The sequence below is a fragment of the Ochotona princeps genome, chromosome 24 (assembly GCF_030435755.1).
Source record: "Ochotona princeps isolate mOchPri1 chromosome 24, mOchPri1.hap1, whole genome shotgun sequence".
Taxonomy (NCBI): Eukaryota; Metazoa; Chordata; class Mammalia; order Lagomorpha; family Ochotonidae; genus Ochotona; species Ochotona princeps.
In genome coordinates this window covers 24,972,844-24,990,394 of record NC_080855.1, presented here as the reverse complement: position 1 = coordinate 24,990,394, position 17,551 = coordinate 24,972,844, and positions in this window count along the sequence as shown.

The window sequence follows — 17,551 nt, the reverse complement described above, 5'->3', positions numbered from 1 at the left end:
AATTAAGGTCAGGAACAAAGCCAAGACTCAAATCAAGGCACTCTGAGAAGGGATGTAGGCATGCTATGCAATGTCTTTAAAAATTATCCATTTACCTATTTGAAAAATGAGAGAGAGGTATTCCATCCTCTCTTCACTTCCCAAATGGCCAAAACAGCCAGGTTTGGGCCAGGCCAAAGCCATGAGCCTGGAAATCCATCATGGTCTCTCACAGGGGTGGTGGGGACCCAAGCAGTTGAGCCATCTCCTGCTTTCTCAGGCACAGTAGCAGGGAGCTGCATCACCATAGTGCTCTGATATGAGATGCTGGCATACCACATGGGAGCAGCTGTGCCACAATGCCACCCTCCCCACATATACCCTGTAAGCAACATGTCTTACCCGAGGTGCCAGAGTCTGCATGTACATCCTTGGCAGCAAGATGCCAACTGTGCTGCTCCCCTGACGTTTGGTCTCTACCCTGAAGCACCTGTGTAGCCAGCTCTGCGCACTCCTGCCCAATTCAGCTGCCTCCGGGAGCATGCAAAACCCACCCCTGGGGGCTCTTGTACCCTAGCCAACTTTAATTTTTTTTTTTTTTTCTGATTTGGGAGAGCTGCTTTGGCCCATGGTCTGCATGCTCTCAGCAGCAAAAAGCCATCTGACATCAGTTCTATCCCTGCCTTGCTTCTTTCTGGTGAGGGATGGTAAGCTGGGCTCAGGCCAAGTGGAGCTGAGTGCTGAGGGTTTATGATCAGAATGTCAAGACTGAAGACAGTGGAAGATCGGTGAGATAGCAAAAGTTGAAGGCAGCTGCCTATTGATATCAGAAATGGGGCAGGCATTCAAGCAGGCAGCTGCCCGGCTCCGAATCGGGCTTCTCCCTCCATGCATCCTGGGAGGCAGCACATGATAGGTCAAGTGCTTGGGCCCCTGCCAGTCATGTGGGTGTCTTGGATGAGCTTCTGGCTTTCACTTGGCCCAACCCTAGATGTCTCAGCCATTTGGGGGGAGTGAATCAGCCTGTGAAAGATATTTTTCTCTCTTCCTTTCAAACAGGTGAAGATATTTATTTCAATAATCAGAAACGGTGGCGTGTCACTGTGCCAGTTGCCAACTCGTCCTTATTTCCTTCTCAGCAAGAATGCATCTCGGTAGTAGTGGGGAGTGCTGGTTGTGGTCATGTTTCCATTTGTATCTACAGACACCTGGGGAGACCCTAGAGCAAGAGAGAGATAGTTTTCTCTCTGGTTTCTGGAGTTAGCTACTGCAGTGGCTGTGGCCTCCCCCTACCCAGCTTCTGGGTTCTGTAGTGCAGGCGGCATCTCTAGTGCCCTGCACAGTGGCAGTAACACCCAGTGGCCAGCTGCTCTCCCAGTATCCTGCCTCACTGGTTTTGTGTTAGAGAAAATTAGCTGCGAGTCGCATTTCCAGCACGTTCCACTGGAGTGGCAACCTGGCAGCCACTCTTGTCCTGTCCAGAAAGTTCTGGATTTCAGCCTCAAGGAGGATGGAGGCTTTCTCAGCTGAGCTGGGGTGGGGTGATGGCTGCTCGGGGGTAACAGCTGCTCCTTTTATCCACTGTTCTTGCATTTTCTAGATTTTCTTCTCTCTATTGTGGGCAGAATTTATTTTATTTTTGATGATGTTTACATAGTTGGGAAGGGTGGACACTTATGTCGTCCACTGATTAGAGTGGGAAGGGCTGAGAAATGGGGGAAAGCAGAAGATACAACTGTTTCCTTTTTCTGTCTTCTTTTTTCTTCCTGTATCTGGAGGAAGAGGGAAGATGAGGGGAGAGAGCTACTCCCAGCAACCTAACCACATCAGTACTTGGAGATGTGGAATAGCCACTTGATGTCATCCCAGGGTCCCTCATGTGGAACATATTGTAAGGGCACCATTGACTTAGTTGTTCCGTGGTTGAGGAAATCCTTCCAGGGTTCATTTGCTGATATAGTCCACCTGAGAATTACCACTCACCCAGGTACTCGCTGTCAAAGCTTGGCCAGGAGGGCGGTCCAGCTTGTTCTGCCATCCATGGTACTAAGCATCTTCTTGCAGACCCCAATGATCTCATGTCCCCATGTGCATCTGGGCACTGTCCACTGCACAGGCTTCAGCAACTGAGGAGGCCCATTCCTGACACATGCACTCCACGGTCAGATCACAGATCCTGTAATTTTCCCTGTGTTTGGAGTTTTGAGATCAGTGGTCCAATTGTTGGGGGGAGGGATGTCCCCAAAGAAACCTTGTCATAGGTGACCCCATACCTGATCCCTGTGTGTGCCAGCCAGTGCAGAGTCTGGCTCAGTGCATCACCCACTGCAGCCTACATACACACTGGTTGTTGCAGTTGCCCTGTCAGTTCTGTCTCCAGCCCACTCTTACGCAAACCAATGGGTGCTGTGGCCCAACCCATCCCTGCCCACCACACACAGCCCTCTGCACACCAGTGGCAACTGTGGCCTAGCTGGACCGATCCCCAAAAGCCCCCACCAGGCCCACACTCCCAACCCTGGCTCTTATGCATTCAGCTTTTGTACACATCACCGAGTGCTGGAGCCTAGCTCAGCATGACCAACCCCATTATCCAGCCCACACTCAAGCTGGTGGGTGCTACTGCCTGTCCAGCCAGACCTGCCCCAGCTCTGGTTCAAATGCTCACCTATGGGAGCTATAGCCCATCAGAGGGAAGCCCATATTTTCTCTACCTAGCCACTCCCAGCTCTGGATCTTGCAATTTCCAGGTGGTACTATAGTCTATCCTGACAAGATTTGCCCCCCGCCCTGTCCCACACTTGCCAGCTGATGCTGCAGCAAAGAGTGGGCAGACTTGTGTCTCTACCCTAACTCCATCCCACAAAATATGTCCCACTCCCAATGTCCTCAGTATCTGTGTACATGATTTTTAAAAAATTATGTATTTTACTTGAAATTCAGAATTACTGAGAGGGAGAGAGATATTCTATTCACAGGTTCACTCTGCCAATGACTGCCACAGCCAGAACATATTGAGCCAGCAGCCAGGAGCTTCTTTTAGGTCTCCCACATGGGTGCAGGGGTCCAAGGACTTGGGCCATCTTCTGCTGCTTTCCCAGGTCATAAGTAGAGAGATAGATCCGAAGTGCAACAGCTGGGTCTTGAACCTGCGTCCATATGGGAAGCCCATGCCACAGGTGAAGGATTAGCCTACTATGTCACATCAATGATCCCAAACATGATCTTATTTGGATTCTTTGTAGACATCATCAAGGCAAAACCAATGCATGCTGAGTTCAGGTGGACCCTAAGTCCAGCAGCTAGTGATCTTACCAGAAGAGGGAAGTTTGGGGCTAGCTTCCTGCTCATGGGCCAGGGAAGGCAGCAGATGATGGGTCAAATACTTGGGTTCCTGCCATCCACATGGCAGGCCTGGGTGGAATTCTGGGCTCCTGGATGACACTTGTCCCATCCCTAATTGTTTCAGATAAACCAAGATCTGTGTGCTTCCCTTCCTCTCCATCATTAGCCAGCTGTAGATTCCAGTTTCCTGGCAAATTATGAGCAAGGTTCTGTCTCCTTGCTGTAGGCATCTGGGGTCAGTGAAGCAAAGGATGAATCTGTTTTTCTGCCTCTTAAAAACAGAACCAAGGGGGACCCAGCGTGGTACTGTAGTGGCTAAAGTCCTCGCCTTGCATTCCAAAGATACCATATGGGCACCAGTTCATATACTCTGCTCCACTTCCCATCTAGCTCCCTGCTTGTGGCCTGGGATTGCGCTGAACCCAAGTAAATATTTTTTGTTTAAACAGAAAATATACATTACATTGGGCCCGGCGCAATAGCGTAGCGGTTAAGGTCCTTGCCTTGAACGTGCCAGGATTCCATATGGGCGCCGGTTCTAATCCTGGCAGCCCTGTTTCCCATCCAGCTCCCTGCCTGTGGCCTGGGAAAGCAGTCAAGGACGGCCCAAAGCCTTGGGACCCTGCACCCATGTGGGAGACCTGGAAGAGCTCCTGGCTCCTGGTTCCGGATCGGTGCAGCACCAGCCATTGTGTTCACTTGGAAGATGGAAGATCTTCCTCTCTGTCTCTCCTCCTCTCTGTATATCTGACTTTCCAATAAAATAAATAAATCTTTTAAAAAAAGAACTCTATCCAGGTCTCCGTGTGTGGGTAGCAGGGCCCCAAGGACCCTGTCATACAAGACAGCAGTGCTGTGATAGGAGATAATGGTACTGTTAGTGTCTTCGTGTGCTCCCCACAGGCTGACTCCAAATAGACCACATCCAGGTGTCATATGTTTGCACCTGGAGGCTGTCCATATGCAAACAGCTACGAATGTAAACCCTCAAGGGGAGCTGCACTGGTGATTTAGATGCTGTGAGTGCGACCATCAGTGTCATGATTTTCTGAAATGACCAACACTTCATCATAAAGTTCCAAATGGGACAAAATACGCTCTTTCATCAATTTGTTGACACCACAGCCTTCCCCCAGAAAAGTCAGGTTAACAACTGTGCTTCTATGTTCAGGTTTATAACACAAAAGGAATTTAGGTTTTTCTCTCAAGAGAGTTGTAAACATGTTGTCACCTACATCTGTGACACATGATAAAATTTATCAAGAGGTTTTGACCTGACACATCTGCCTTTCCAGTAACAAATAAACAAATCTTAAATAAAAGTAAGAAAGAAGTCTTAAAAACAAAATCCAGCTCTTAGCTGACCAAGGCCCTACATGGGAGCTTTCCTGGCCTATGTCTGGCGGCTGATGGTTGCCAACAATCCTTGGCATTTCTTGTATGGCAGCTGCACCCATTCCAATCTCGGCTGCTGTTGTCGCATGCATTCTTGCTGTGTGTCTGCCTGTGAGCCTGTTTTTTTTTTCCAAAGATGCCAGTTGGATGGCAGCTTGTCTGAGTGAATGTGTCCTCATCTTGGTTCAGCTATTAGAATGAAGACCGTGCTTACAAACAAGGTTGATCAGAGATCCCAGAAGCCAGAATTTGGAAACACAAACTCCTTTTGGGGGACTCGGTTCAACTGGTAACTGCTATATTATTATTACAATGATAATTATTTAATTTGAGGGGCAGAGATCGAAGGGGGATAGCATTCTTATCTGCCGGTTCATTCCCCAAGTGCCAGGAACTCCAATCAGGCCTTCCATGTGGGTGGCAGAGACACATCTGCTTGGGCCATCACCTGCTGCCTCCCAGGGTGTGCATGAGCAGAAGGGTAGAAGTGGCAGCTCAGCCAAGAGTCAAACGCAGGCACTTCAACATGGACTCCGGGCTTTTGGATTGCTATGCCAACCATCTGTCCCCACAGTGTTATTTAAGTGTCACAGTTTTGCAGGGTAGGGACTTTGATTCTGCTGAGGTTCAAAGCTGTGAGCCGACTGATTAAATGCTACAAAGCTAATGGTTAATAGCAGAGCTGGGGTATCCAAACACAGGCTACAGTGTGCTCATTTTATATGAACAGGATCTTGCCCAAAATGACCCTGACAAAAACTTTCCTTCAACTAGTCCATGAGAAGGGCTGGTGCCATGATTCAACGGACTATTCTTTCATTCTGTGGCACCAGCATCCCATATGGGTGCCAGTTTGAGTCATGGTTGTTCCACTTGCCCAGCTCTGTGCTGGATCACACACAGATTTTAAAACAGCTTTATTGAACTAGAACTTCCTTTTTAAAGGATTTATTTATTTATTTATTTATTTATTTATTTATTTATATTGGAAAGGCAAATTTACAAAGAGAATAAGAGAAAAAGAGAAAGATCTTCCATCCACTGGTTCATTGCCCAAGTGGCTGCAATAGCCAGAACTGAGCTGATTGAAAGACAGCAGTCAGCACCTTTTTCTGGTCTCCCACATGGGTGCAGGATCCTAAGTCTTTGGGCCATCTTCTACTGCTTTCCCAGGCCTCAAGCAGAGTGAGCTAGAACTTCTTACAGCTCACCAATTCACAACACATGGTCAGGGCCCGAAACAATGGCTAAGTTGGGTAATCTTCCCCCTTCAGGCACCATAATCTAACTCCTTATGGGCTGCAGTTCATGACCCAGCACTTCCTGCTTGTGACCTCAGAAAGCAGAAGAGAATGGCTCAAAATCCTGGGACCCTGCACCTGTGTGGGAGACCTGGCGGAAGCTTCTGGCTCCTGGCTTTGGATTGGGTCAGCTCTGGTCATTGCGGGCACTTAGAGAATGAACTGGTGCCCATATGGAATCCTGGTGCTTATGGTATGAGGACTAGCCAGTTCAACCATTGTGCTGGGTTGTGCCCCTCCCCCCAAGCCCCCGCCTCCTTTTTGATACATGGGGAAGCTGGAGGAACACTGGGACACACCACTCTGGACCCTAGGCATGCTGCATCGTGGCATGCTGCTGCTGGTGGTGACTGCAGATTGCCCTGGAAATGGGCTCTGGGGATGTGTAGGAATGGAGGCCACTGAGAACATGTTGGTAGCTGAATGACTTCAGGGGACTTCCACGAATTGGGCCTCTGCACACTCAGGTAGGCAAGGGAGCTGAGGGAGGCTGGTTTAAAGGGGGGAAAGTGGAGGGCATGTCTAGGCCAGGCCAAGGCACCTGCCCACGTGGGAGACATGGGCTGAGCTGAGGAGCATTGCTTGCTGCTGGCTGGCACAAGCGAAAGCTAGAGTCAGTGGGCAGGGCAAGCCTGGCTGGACTAGGCCACAGTACACACAAGCAAGTATAGGGGCCAGGGGTGGCCATATCACCCACCAGAAAGTAAAAGAACCAGATGTAGGGGCAGATTCTGTAGGGACTTGTGGGCTCGCCTGTGTGGGACTGTAACACCTGCCAGTTTGCACGAGAGCTGCAGATGGTGACGGGCTAAGCCAAGCTGGACCTTGGAACTCAAAGCCTGACCCAGACACTGGTAGGAGCCAGGGCTGGACTGGACCAGGCTGCAGCATCTGCCAACAAATGCCAAGAATGAAGGCAGGCCATTTCAGCATTGGCTGTAGCACCTGTTGGCATGTACAATAGTCAGGGCTGGCAGCGGGCCTGGTAGGGGAACTTTGGGGACTCCCTTGCTGAGCTGCTGCTTCCACTGGTAAATATGAGAGTTTGCACTGGGATGTGGGCTCAGTCTGGGCTCAGACCAGACTAGGCGAGGCTGCTGCACCTACTGACATTATGAGATCCAGAATGTACATAGGCTGGCCAGACTAGGCCACAACACCAGCTGGCAAGTGCCAGGAATGCATGCAAGTCATGTCAGGCTAGACCACAGTTTCTCCTGGCAAGCACAAGAGCCAGGGCTGGGGATGGGTCAGGTTGGACTGGGTGGCAGCGCCTGTCAGCATATGTGCAGGCTGGGTCTGGGGGCAGGTTCGGTTGAGCTAAGCTGCAGCACCCATGGGAGTGCATAAGAGCTAGACAGAACGTGGGACAGACTAGGCTAGGTTGCAGCACATGCTAGCACATGTAAAAACCAGGGCTAGGGGCAGGTCTGGTGGAGGCGTGGCACCTGCTGGTGTGGGTTAGGACCAGGCCTGTGGTGGGTTAGGCTGGGATGGACCACAACATCCATCAGTTCTCACTAGAGATGGTGATGGGGGCAGAACTGACCAGGCAGCTGCATCCACTGGTTTGTGTGTTAGCTTGTGTAACTGACAGGTGGAACTTGACCCTGTACTGGCTGGTGCATGCAGGCATCAACTGTGAGGTCACCCCAGGTGAGGTTTCTTGGGGGGACTTTTCCAACTATTTTCGAAGGTATTTATTTTTATTGGAAATGCAGATTTACAGAGAGAAGGAGAGAGAATTCCCATCCTGCTAGTTCACTTCCCAAATAGCTTCAATGACCAGAGCTGAGCCCATTCAAAGCCAGGAGCCAGGAGCTTCTTCTAGGTCTCCCACATGGGTACTGGGTCCCAAGGCTTTGGGTCATTTTCTATTGCTTTCCCAGGCCACAAGCAGGGAGCTGGAAGGGAAGTGGACAGACTGGAACACAAACCAGCACCATATGGGATCCCAGTGTTTATAAGGGGAAGATTTAGGCACTGAGGCAGCATACTGTGCCCAAGTTTCCCCAGCTAAATGGCTGGACTTAAACCCTGGCCGTAAGAGCCTTTGAGTGCCTCCTCAGCTGCTGATGCCGTGCAGTGGACAGTATGTCCAGATGCTCACAAAGGACATGACAGCCAGCTCATCCAGGCCAGTAGAGGATGTGGAGTGCCTCATCAGAGGATGGAAAGTAGAAAAGGTTGGACAACTCTCCTGGCCGAGCTTTGCAGCAAGTGTTTGGGTCTGTGTTTGCACTAAGGTGGACTTGGTCAGCCAACAAACCTTGGAAAGATTTTGTCAACACTGGTGCAAGCAAGCTGCTGATGTCTCAGAACTATCAAAACTGCTCCAAGGCATCACTAAAGGACCATCACCCATCCCTTGGTGCTAATGTGGTTTGACAGCAAGGAGAGACCCCCTTCCCACAACCCCAGCAGACCAGGAGAATAAAAACAGCTGAAACACTTGTTCTACCCACCTTCCTCTATACATCAACCCTCCCTGCCTTCATCAGGTGCCCATATAGGCATGCATGCCTCTCATCTATGTGAACAATACTAAAAACAATTTTTGTTAAAGGAAAGAGGGGCCCGGCACAATAGCCTAGCAGTTTAAGTCCTCACCTTGAACACACCGGGATCCCATATGGGCACTGGTTCTAATTCCGGGGCCCTGCTTCCCATCCAGCTCCCTGCTTGTGGCCTGGGAAAGCAGTTGAGGACGGCCCAAAGCCTTGGGAACCTGCACCCATGTGAGAGACCCAGATAAGTCTCCTGGCTTCAGATCACCTCAGCTCCTGCCATTGCGACCACTTGGGGAGTGAATCATCAGATGAAAGATCTTCCTCTTTGTCTCTCCTCCTCTGTATATCTGCCTTTCCAGTAAAAATAAATAAATCTTAAAAAATTTTCTTTAAAGGAAAGAAAATATTTTAAGGACCACGCTCACAGACAGGTTTGGAATGCAATGACCCCACACCCTAGCCAAGACTCCCACATTTCTAGGTCGAAGCAGCCCAGGCGCAGCCCCTGAACGCCGAGTTCTGCAGAGGCGGGTTTGGATCCTTCCACCACACCCACGGCCGCTATGGCTCAGTCTTGGGATCCTAGGGTCTCCCCAGAGCCTTCACTTGCTCCGCGATTCTCCTCCGGAAACCCAGACCCTACCGCCCACGAGCCTCACAGAGCACCGGGATTCCGGGTATTCCATGGAAGTGCCCCTCGCATAGCCCCCCAAGCCCAATCACCGTGAGTCTTGTTAGGACGTTTGCTGGGGTCCGTGCAGTGGGTGTGGATGACACGAAGGTGTGAAGAAAACAGCTCCCCTGTGTGGCAAGGCCCGGAGGAGCTTCCAGCTGTTTGGCAAGGCCCGGTGGAAGTCTCTCTGACCACCTTGACGCTGTTTCACCCCCTGGTTGCATGGATGCTCAAGCACTCCCCTAAGAATTCTGTAGTCTATTGAGGCATTGTTGCTTGCCCCAGAGGCGGTTTTTGCAACAGATGTGAGCTTGAGAGTTAATGTCACTGATAATGTCTTGGTGAGTGGGCCTTTGACAATTTACACACTGGAGTACAATTAAGCTCATGCCATTTTTGGACACCTTATTGGGTACTTAACCATTGCCTCAGAATTTGGTCCAGACATGTAGCACTCCTTCTGGGAGGGGGCTTGAAAATATCCTAAATATTAATGCAAGTGATGGGAGTGAGAGCTGAAACTGCTATGGCAATAACTATAGTTATTGTTATCTCATAGGCTAGCCTGTCTTTGCAATTTTTTGGAGCATAGAAAATGTAGCTGTCTTAGCTGCTTTTATAATTTTTAGCTAGAGGAATTAAGGATGTTTTTATTAAAGAAAAATACTTTTGATTATTTCATTGTTTATGGGGTTGTAGAGTCTATAGTTGTAGGGGGATTTAATATTTGTAACTTTTGTTTTTAGATTTTATATGTTTTCCCTTGTAACCTATTTTCCCATTAAATAATGGGCAAATTGTAGAAACAGAAATGTGGTAGGAATGTACTACTGATTAGCAGGTAATCGCATGTGCCTTGGCCTTGGAGTCCTGGCTGTCGCTCCATGGCTACTGTTGAAGAATGAATAATGGCTTGCTTTGAAGAATATGAATACAGTGTTTTTAAGAATTATCTTTAGGGGCACCTGCTTAGCCCTGAAGTGCAGACAGAATGACTGAATGTCTGTACATGCCCCCTTAGTCTTGAAGTAAAAAATTGAACAATTAGTTGCTTCTGCAGAAGCTTGTGCAGTTTTTGAGTAAATAAAAAGGACAGCTTTTTCTTGGGCTGTTGTGAGAACGCACCAAGTGTCAGTGTCTGTGTCTTTCTTTATCGCCGACTCCACGCACCCTTCCCGAGCTCCGAACTCCGGCTGGAGCTGGACTCCGGCAGACGTTCGGCTGGTTTGGGCGTTCGGCTGGAACTTTCCTATTAGGGGCGCGCGAGAGTAGAGGCGGAAGGACGGTCCCGTACACGTCGCGGTGGGACGGGCTGTAGCAATACAGGTTGACAGAAGGAGTGAATCTCTGCAGGACACCTTATTTAGTAAGATTCGCCAGCCTAAGCGAACGAGGGGACATCACACTGCTTTTGGAAACAGTTGGTGAAGCCGGCGTCACCATGTTAAGTAAGGGCCTAGCTTAGACTGCGGCTCCAAAATGGGAGGTTTCCCCAGAGCTCAGAAACGCCCAGAGTGGGAGGGCGGGAAAGAGGCGTTTCCCGAACCCAAAGGTTAGGAGCGGTCCCAGAGCTTGTGGCCCAACGGAGGGAAGCCGCTGCTAGAGATGTCTGCATCCTTATATCTGGAGTGCCTGGTTCGAGTCCTCACTGCTCCGCGCTTCCGATCCTACTCCGTGCCAAGGCTCCTGGGAGGCAGCAGGTGGTGCCTCACAAGGTTCCTGCTCCCCCCGCGGGAGCTCAGAGAGAGTTCCAGAGGGAGTCCCAGGCTCCTGGCTTGGGCTTGGATGAGACCCGGCTATTGGGAGGTGAAGCAGCCTTTCGAATAAACTAAACCAAACTAAACTAAAACCAAAGCTGCCAGTTTGTTAATTTTTAAACGGATTGTTAATTTGTATTTGAAAGGTAAAGTTAGAAAGAGGGGGATAGACAGAGAAGCAAGAGGTCTTGTGGCTGCTGGTTTACTTCCCAAGTCGCAGCAGCTGGGGCTGGCCCAGGCAGAAGCCAGAAGCCAGCAGCTTTTTCCGAGGCTCTCACGTGGGTGCTTCAGCAGGGAGCTGGGTCAGAGTGGACCTACTGGGTCTGCGACAGAAGACCCTGTGGGATGCTGGGCACTGCACGCCTTGGCTTTACCTGCTATGCCACAATGCTGGCCCCAGGTTTCTATTTACTTGGAAAGCAGTTACACAGAGAGGAGATAGTTCTTCCATCTGCTGGTTCGCTCTCGTAAGTAACCTCAATGGTTTATTACCTTTTCTCTATTTTCATGTGAATGATATGGAGTGAGGTAGCTACAATGTGGGCACAGGAAAAGGAATTGTATTTTTGCTCAGCCTGTACTGCCTCAGCTCTGTCTCTTTCAGGTAATCACTCCTGAAGTAGCTGCCCGCCAAGGCCCCTAGACTGTACACAGTAAATGCAGTGACACACACACACAGGATCCCAGTTTCACAGAGCAGCAAGCAGTGTCCTCCACCAGCGGCCGCCAGAGGGAGCCAGGGCTCCAGACTGGTTCCCCTGAGTCCCAGGCGGGTGGATCACCAAGAGGGGCTCTGGGCACCTTCCATTCATTTCTTCCACAAAGCGAGGACGCACAGAGAGAAGAGAACAAGAAGGGTTTGTTTTCTTCGTGACTTTATTTTTAAGCCATTGCTTTGCGGAGTAGTGGCTTGGCAGAGGGGGCTTCTAGTTAGGATCTTGGAATTTTAGGCTGGGTGCATTGAATTCAGGGGGCTGAGTCCACTCCAATGAGTCAGTAGAGGAAGTTCCTCACCCCACTACTGAGTTTGACCTTCTCTATTCAGGAAGTGAGATGATGGCATTTATTATTATTATTACTAAGGCAGATTTACAGAGCAAAGGAGAGATATCTTCCCTGAGTGAGGCCAGGGCCTGATCCATCCCAGGAGTGAGTGGGAGCTGTGTGTATAATAACCCCCTCGAGACGGTTAACACAAACAGCCCCACGCGTGCAGCTAGGTAGGCTTGGGATAAGCATTACCGCCTACCTGGTGCAAAGCACAAGTTCCAACAGATGTTTTAGTTGCCAGATAACTGCCGCCTGTCAGCACCCAGCTGGTTCTGTGGCCAGGACATACTTGATCTGCAGACTTTGTGGGAATCAGCAGAACGGAAGGAGCCGAGGAAGACCCTAGCCGACATGCCGGCTCAGCATACTGACAAACAGCACTCAACGGCTCCCTAGTCCCATTTGCGTGCATGCGTCCGCTGTTCTCTAGCAACCGCGTCTCAGTTTCTAACCCAAGACATCAGTGGGCACGCAGAGGTTGTTTCCGTTAAGGAGACAGACCAATCCTTGAGCGCTGTGGGGAACCATGCCTGAGGGGTTGGGAGTCGTAAAGCGCTGGTAGGCTGGCTTTTGTTGTTGTTATGTTTTTTATGTTTATTTATTTGCAAGGCAGATTTACAAAGAGAAGGAGAGACAGAGACAGAAAGAGATCTTCCAGCTTCTGGTTCACTCCCCAAATGGCCAAAACCGCCAGATCTGGACCAATTGGAAGCCAGGACCATGGAGCTCCCAGTGGCTGCAAGCGGCAGAGAGGCTGGGTGTGGCCTGGGTGAAGCCTATGCTGAGAAAACAGTCAGATCCCATTCAGCCAACAGGATTTTGCTACAGGGAACATACTACCAGGAGCTTGGGACTCAGGCCATAGTCACCACTGCCACGCCGTGACCAAGTCCTAGGCGTTCCCAGGTCCGAGAGATCTCTTCTCTCAGGGTAAGTACTCCATGAGGGAATCTTGGGAACCGGATTAAGCCCCTGAATCTGCCCTGCCGCCACCATCTTGCAGCAGGAGGAGTTTGGGCAGTGTTTGGCTGGGGGGCTGCCCTGCCGCCACCATCTTGCAGCAGGAGTTTGGGCAGTGTTTGGCTGGGGGGCTGAGTTGAAAGGAGCCCTTTGCATTGTGGTGGCTGTGAAGGGTGGCCGAGCCAGATTGGACCCAATGCTTGAGAATTGGGCCAAGGATACTGTCACCATGAGGTGATAGAGTTCTAGGCTATTGGACAGTCAGTGTGCCCACTGGGTGCCAGGCTCTGCCTGCTGGCCACCCGGCTCTAGGGTTTTTAGGGTATGTAATTGCTGCCTAGGAACATCCATGGATAAGGCCAATGTGAATGTAGGTGAGGGATGAATCCTGTGTGACTCCCAGCGACGGGGTCACCAAACTTGCTGACAAGCGTGGGGACTGAGACCTGGTGGTTTGGAGGGGAGAGTCCATAAGATCCATTTTGTCCAGACTGATTCACCAGTCCACATGGGAGTCCTCAGATAGGCTTTTAGCGTATAGTATCTCTGACTGCCACATGCCAGTCCACACAAAAGCTATGGCTGGTGGCCTGTCTGGCAGTGCTAGGTATCAGTACCTAGCAACATTGATGGAGTTGTGAATAGAGGATGGGTCACACTAGGCAGGGTCATGACACTAACCAGCACGCGAAAGAAATAGGTCCAGGGGTAGAATCTGTGGGGGGATGTGTGGGTCAAACCCTGTGGAAATATAAGTCTCGCTGGTTAGCTCAAGAATTGGGGTGGTGATGGGCTGAGCTATGTGTGACCATGGAACTTGCCATCACTTACAGGTAAAGGAACCAATAACAGTCTGGGCAGGTCAAGGCAGCAACACCAAAATGTGCATCCTAAACAGGGTGTGGGGTGGAGTGGGCCAGGCTGCATCGTTCACCAGCTCATACAAGGCCAAAATGGAAGGGCAGACTATGCTGGGCACTGGCCTAACACCCACTGGCATGTATGAGATCTGGGTCTGGGAGTGGGTCAACCAGAGGAACCTGGGAAACTTCCCTAGTGGATCACAACTCTCACTGATGATCACATGGTCCAGGCCTGGGGGTCGGGCAAGCTGGGCATAGTAGCTCCAAACGCTGGCTAAAGTGGATTGGTTATGGAAGAAGGTGGACCAGGCAGGGTCAAGCAAACCTTAGCTCACAAGCAAGAACAGAAAGCAGAATGGAGCACAGGTCATGCTAAGCTAGGCTCTTACACTGGCTGGTTTGCATGAGCCAGGAAGGCCAGGACACGGCACCTAAGGCAAAGGCCAATACAGGTGTGGGGGGGCTGTGCCCAGATGGGTCAGAGCAACCACTGGCACATGCACAATCTATGGCTGGGAATAGGCTGGGTTAGGGAGCTAAGAGAATAGCCTGGCTGGGTTGGGGTTCCCACTCGTGAGTGTAGGGGCTGGAATTGGGGCTGTGTTCTGTCTGGATATGGCTGCAGTCTCCCTTGGCACAGGTATGGAGTGGGGCTGGGTGCTCTGATTCGGGCTAGACTCCGACACCATCTGGTGCTCTGGAGGACCAGGGTAGATGCAGAACAGGCTAGGTTAGGTCTCTGCCCTTACTGAGCCATGTATGAGCTGTGTCTGGGTATGGACAAACCTTGGCTGGGCTGAAACATCCAACAGTAAGAACCAGAATGGATTGAAGGCCAGTCAGGAAAGGCCACTGTTCCTGCCAGGACAGGAGGTAGACTAAGTAGGGCTGGCCCATGGATCCACCGGTATGCGTGAGATTTGGCACTGGGAGAGGCTCTGATGGAGGAGCCTGGGCAACTCGTCTGTCAGGACACAGTCCCTGTAGGTGAGTGCAGGAACCACAATAGGGAGCAGCCCAGACAAGGCCAGGGAAAGGTATCACACACAAGAATCAGGTCTGGGATCACCTCAGACGAAGTTTCTTCGGGGATCCCTCCAACTGAACTGCTGATCTCAGAACCCCAACCATGAAGAGACTATGTCAGCCAGGGGATTCTGAAGAGATTTCATCGTGCTTGGAACGGCGAGAGTGACAGCAATTCAGAACTGTTTAACTATCAAAACTGCATGAGCAGGACCCTCAGAGCATGCCCCATGTTGGGGACCTGGGATGGGTGGGAGATTGGGAGGGGCTTTTCCCTTTATCTCCCCCCTTACCCCAAAAACAGAAAAAATATATATTATTAATGTGGAAACTATGGTCTTACCCACTTTCCTCTAGTCCTTGACTCTTTGTGCCCTAATCAACTATGTAAAGATTATCAAAATAAAATAATAAAGAGAGAGAGAGGGGGTGTGCAAAAGAGAGAAATGGTTCACCGGTTAGCCCCCTAAATGATTGCAACAGCCAGATCTGGGCTAGGTTGAAAACAAGGAACCGGAAACTCCTTGAGTGTCTCCCACAGGGTGGCAGGGCCCCAAGTACTTGACCTGTGACCTGTTGTTTCTCAAGTGCATCATCAGAAAGCCAGATCACAAGCAGAATGGCCAAGACCGCACCCAGATCTCTAATGCAGGATGTGAGCATCCCAAGCTGTCGCTTTACCCACTGCACCACAATGCCCACTCGTGTCTATTCTTTGGAGCATCCCTTCTAGGGTGACATGTGCAAGGATCTGCTCTAGTATCAACCTATTTATCTAGAGGCACAACCCTCCCCTCCTTTATACCCTAACCTCAATATGGTCACTTCCTAAACACCAGAACTGAGGCACATCATTAGTTACATTAACCTACAATTTGGAGATTTAAACTTCTGCATGCATCTGAGAGCAAACTTCCACTTAAGGGACTGGGACCATAGCCTACTGGCTAAATCCTTGCCTCCCATGCTCCGGAATCCCATGTGGGCACTGGCTCATTTCTTGGCTGCTCCATTTCCCTTTCAGCTCCCTGTCTGTGGCCTGGGAAAGCAGTCAAGGATGGCTCAGCTCCAGCTGTTGCGAAGGGAATCAGCAGACGGAAAGATCTTTCTGCCTCTCCTCTCTGTAAATCTTTCACTTGCTGGTTCACTCTCAGCGCCAGGCCCAAGACTCACCTTTTCACACTGTTGTCCAAGTCTGGGTTTACAGGGAATGACTGCTTAGGCCAAAGTCACATTCCAGCTGGTCTGCAAAGCAGAACCTATGCATGCTGTAACTTTTTTTTTTTTAAAGATTTATTCATTTCATTACAGCCAGATATACACAGAGGAGGAGAGACAGAGAGGAAGATCTTCCATCCGATGATTCACTCCCCAAGTGAGCCGCAACGGGCCGATGCGCACCGATCCGAAGCCGGGAACCTGGAACCTCTTCCGGGTCTCCCACATGGGTGCAGGGTCCCAAAGCTTTGGGCCGTTCTCGACTGTTTTCCCAGGCCACAAGCAGGGAGCTGGATGGGAAGTGGAGCTGCCGGGATTAGAACCGGCGCCCATATGGGATCCCGGGGCTTTCAAGGCGAGGACTTTAGCTGCTAGGCCACGCCGCCGGGCCCGAGAATTTTTCATCAGTAAATGCAGGGTGATCGCCAGCAGAGGCTCACAAACGGGCAGTTTTGTGGTACAGCGACACAAGCATTTCGTATAAGCACCAGTTGGAGTTTCAGCTGCTCCACTTCTGATCTAGCTCCCCGCTAATGCGCCAGAGAAAAGTAGCAGAAGATGGCATGGTCCAAGTGGGTGGACCCCTGCCACTCATGTGGAAAACCCAGATGGACTTCCAGGCTCCTGGGTTCCACCCGGCTCCGCTCTGCCCTTTGAGGCCATTCGGGGAGTGAATCTGCAGGTGGAAGATCCCCCTGTAACTGTTCTGAGAAAAAAAAAAAATTCCCTGCTGGAAAAAAAAAAATTATGAAGTTAGCCATCCTCCGAAGCGCACGCTCCTCAGAAAAGCCACACACACACACCCCAACTGACCAACCAACCAAACAAAAAGCAGCCAAGGTAATCTCAGCTCCGAGTTGGACAAAATGATCCTGTCACTCATCCTTGTCCTTGTCGCTCAAATCCCTCCATCCTTCAAAGCTAGGCTGTGAGCTTCTCACCAATCCCCGCTTGGAGCTCATTGCTGTGCACCTACCCTAACGGTCCTGCTTCCTGTCCTGACGCATCCGCCGGCCGTGTTCAAACAGGCCGCCTTCGCACCCACCCAATCAGGACGCTGCATCTTTGGTCACCGCCCAATGAATGCGTGCGGTGGGGAGGGCAAAAAGCAGAGGGCGTGAAGCACAATCACGGCGCCATCACACTTGAGGGCAAAGAGGTTAGGGATCCGGCATGGCGCTCCGGTCAATAAAATCGATAGCTGGAAGCCGCCTGTGTTCCAGGCAAAGGCTGTGCAGTTCCCGCGCCGCCATTTTCCCCAAAGGCATCTTCCGGTGCTTTGCACTCAAGTTAGGGCAGGAGTTTCCTGAATAACAGTGAAAGGTTTCCGTTAGCCCGGCACAGGCGGGCTATTCCGATTCCCTCCGGGCCTCCTGGTGGTGCCACGCTCAGTCCTGGGCCGGAGGCGGCTGCTAAATCCGCTAGCGTCCAGGGAGCCGAGCCCCGGTGTGAGATTGGTGGGGAGGGAGGGCGT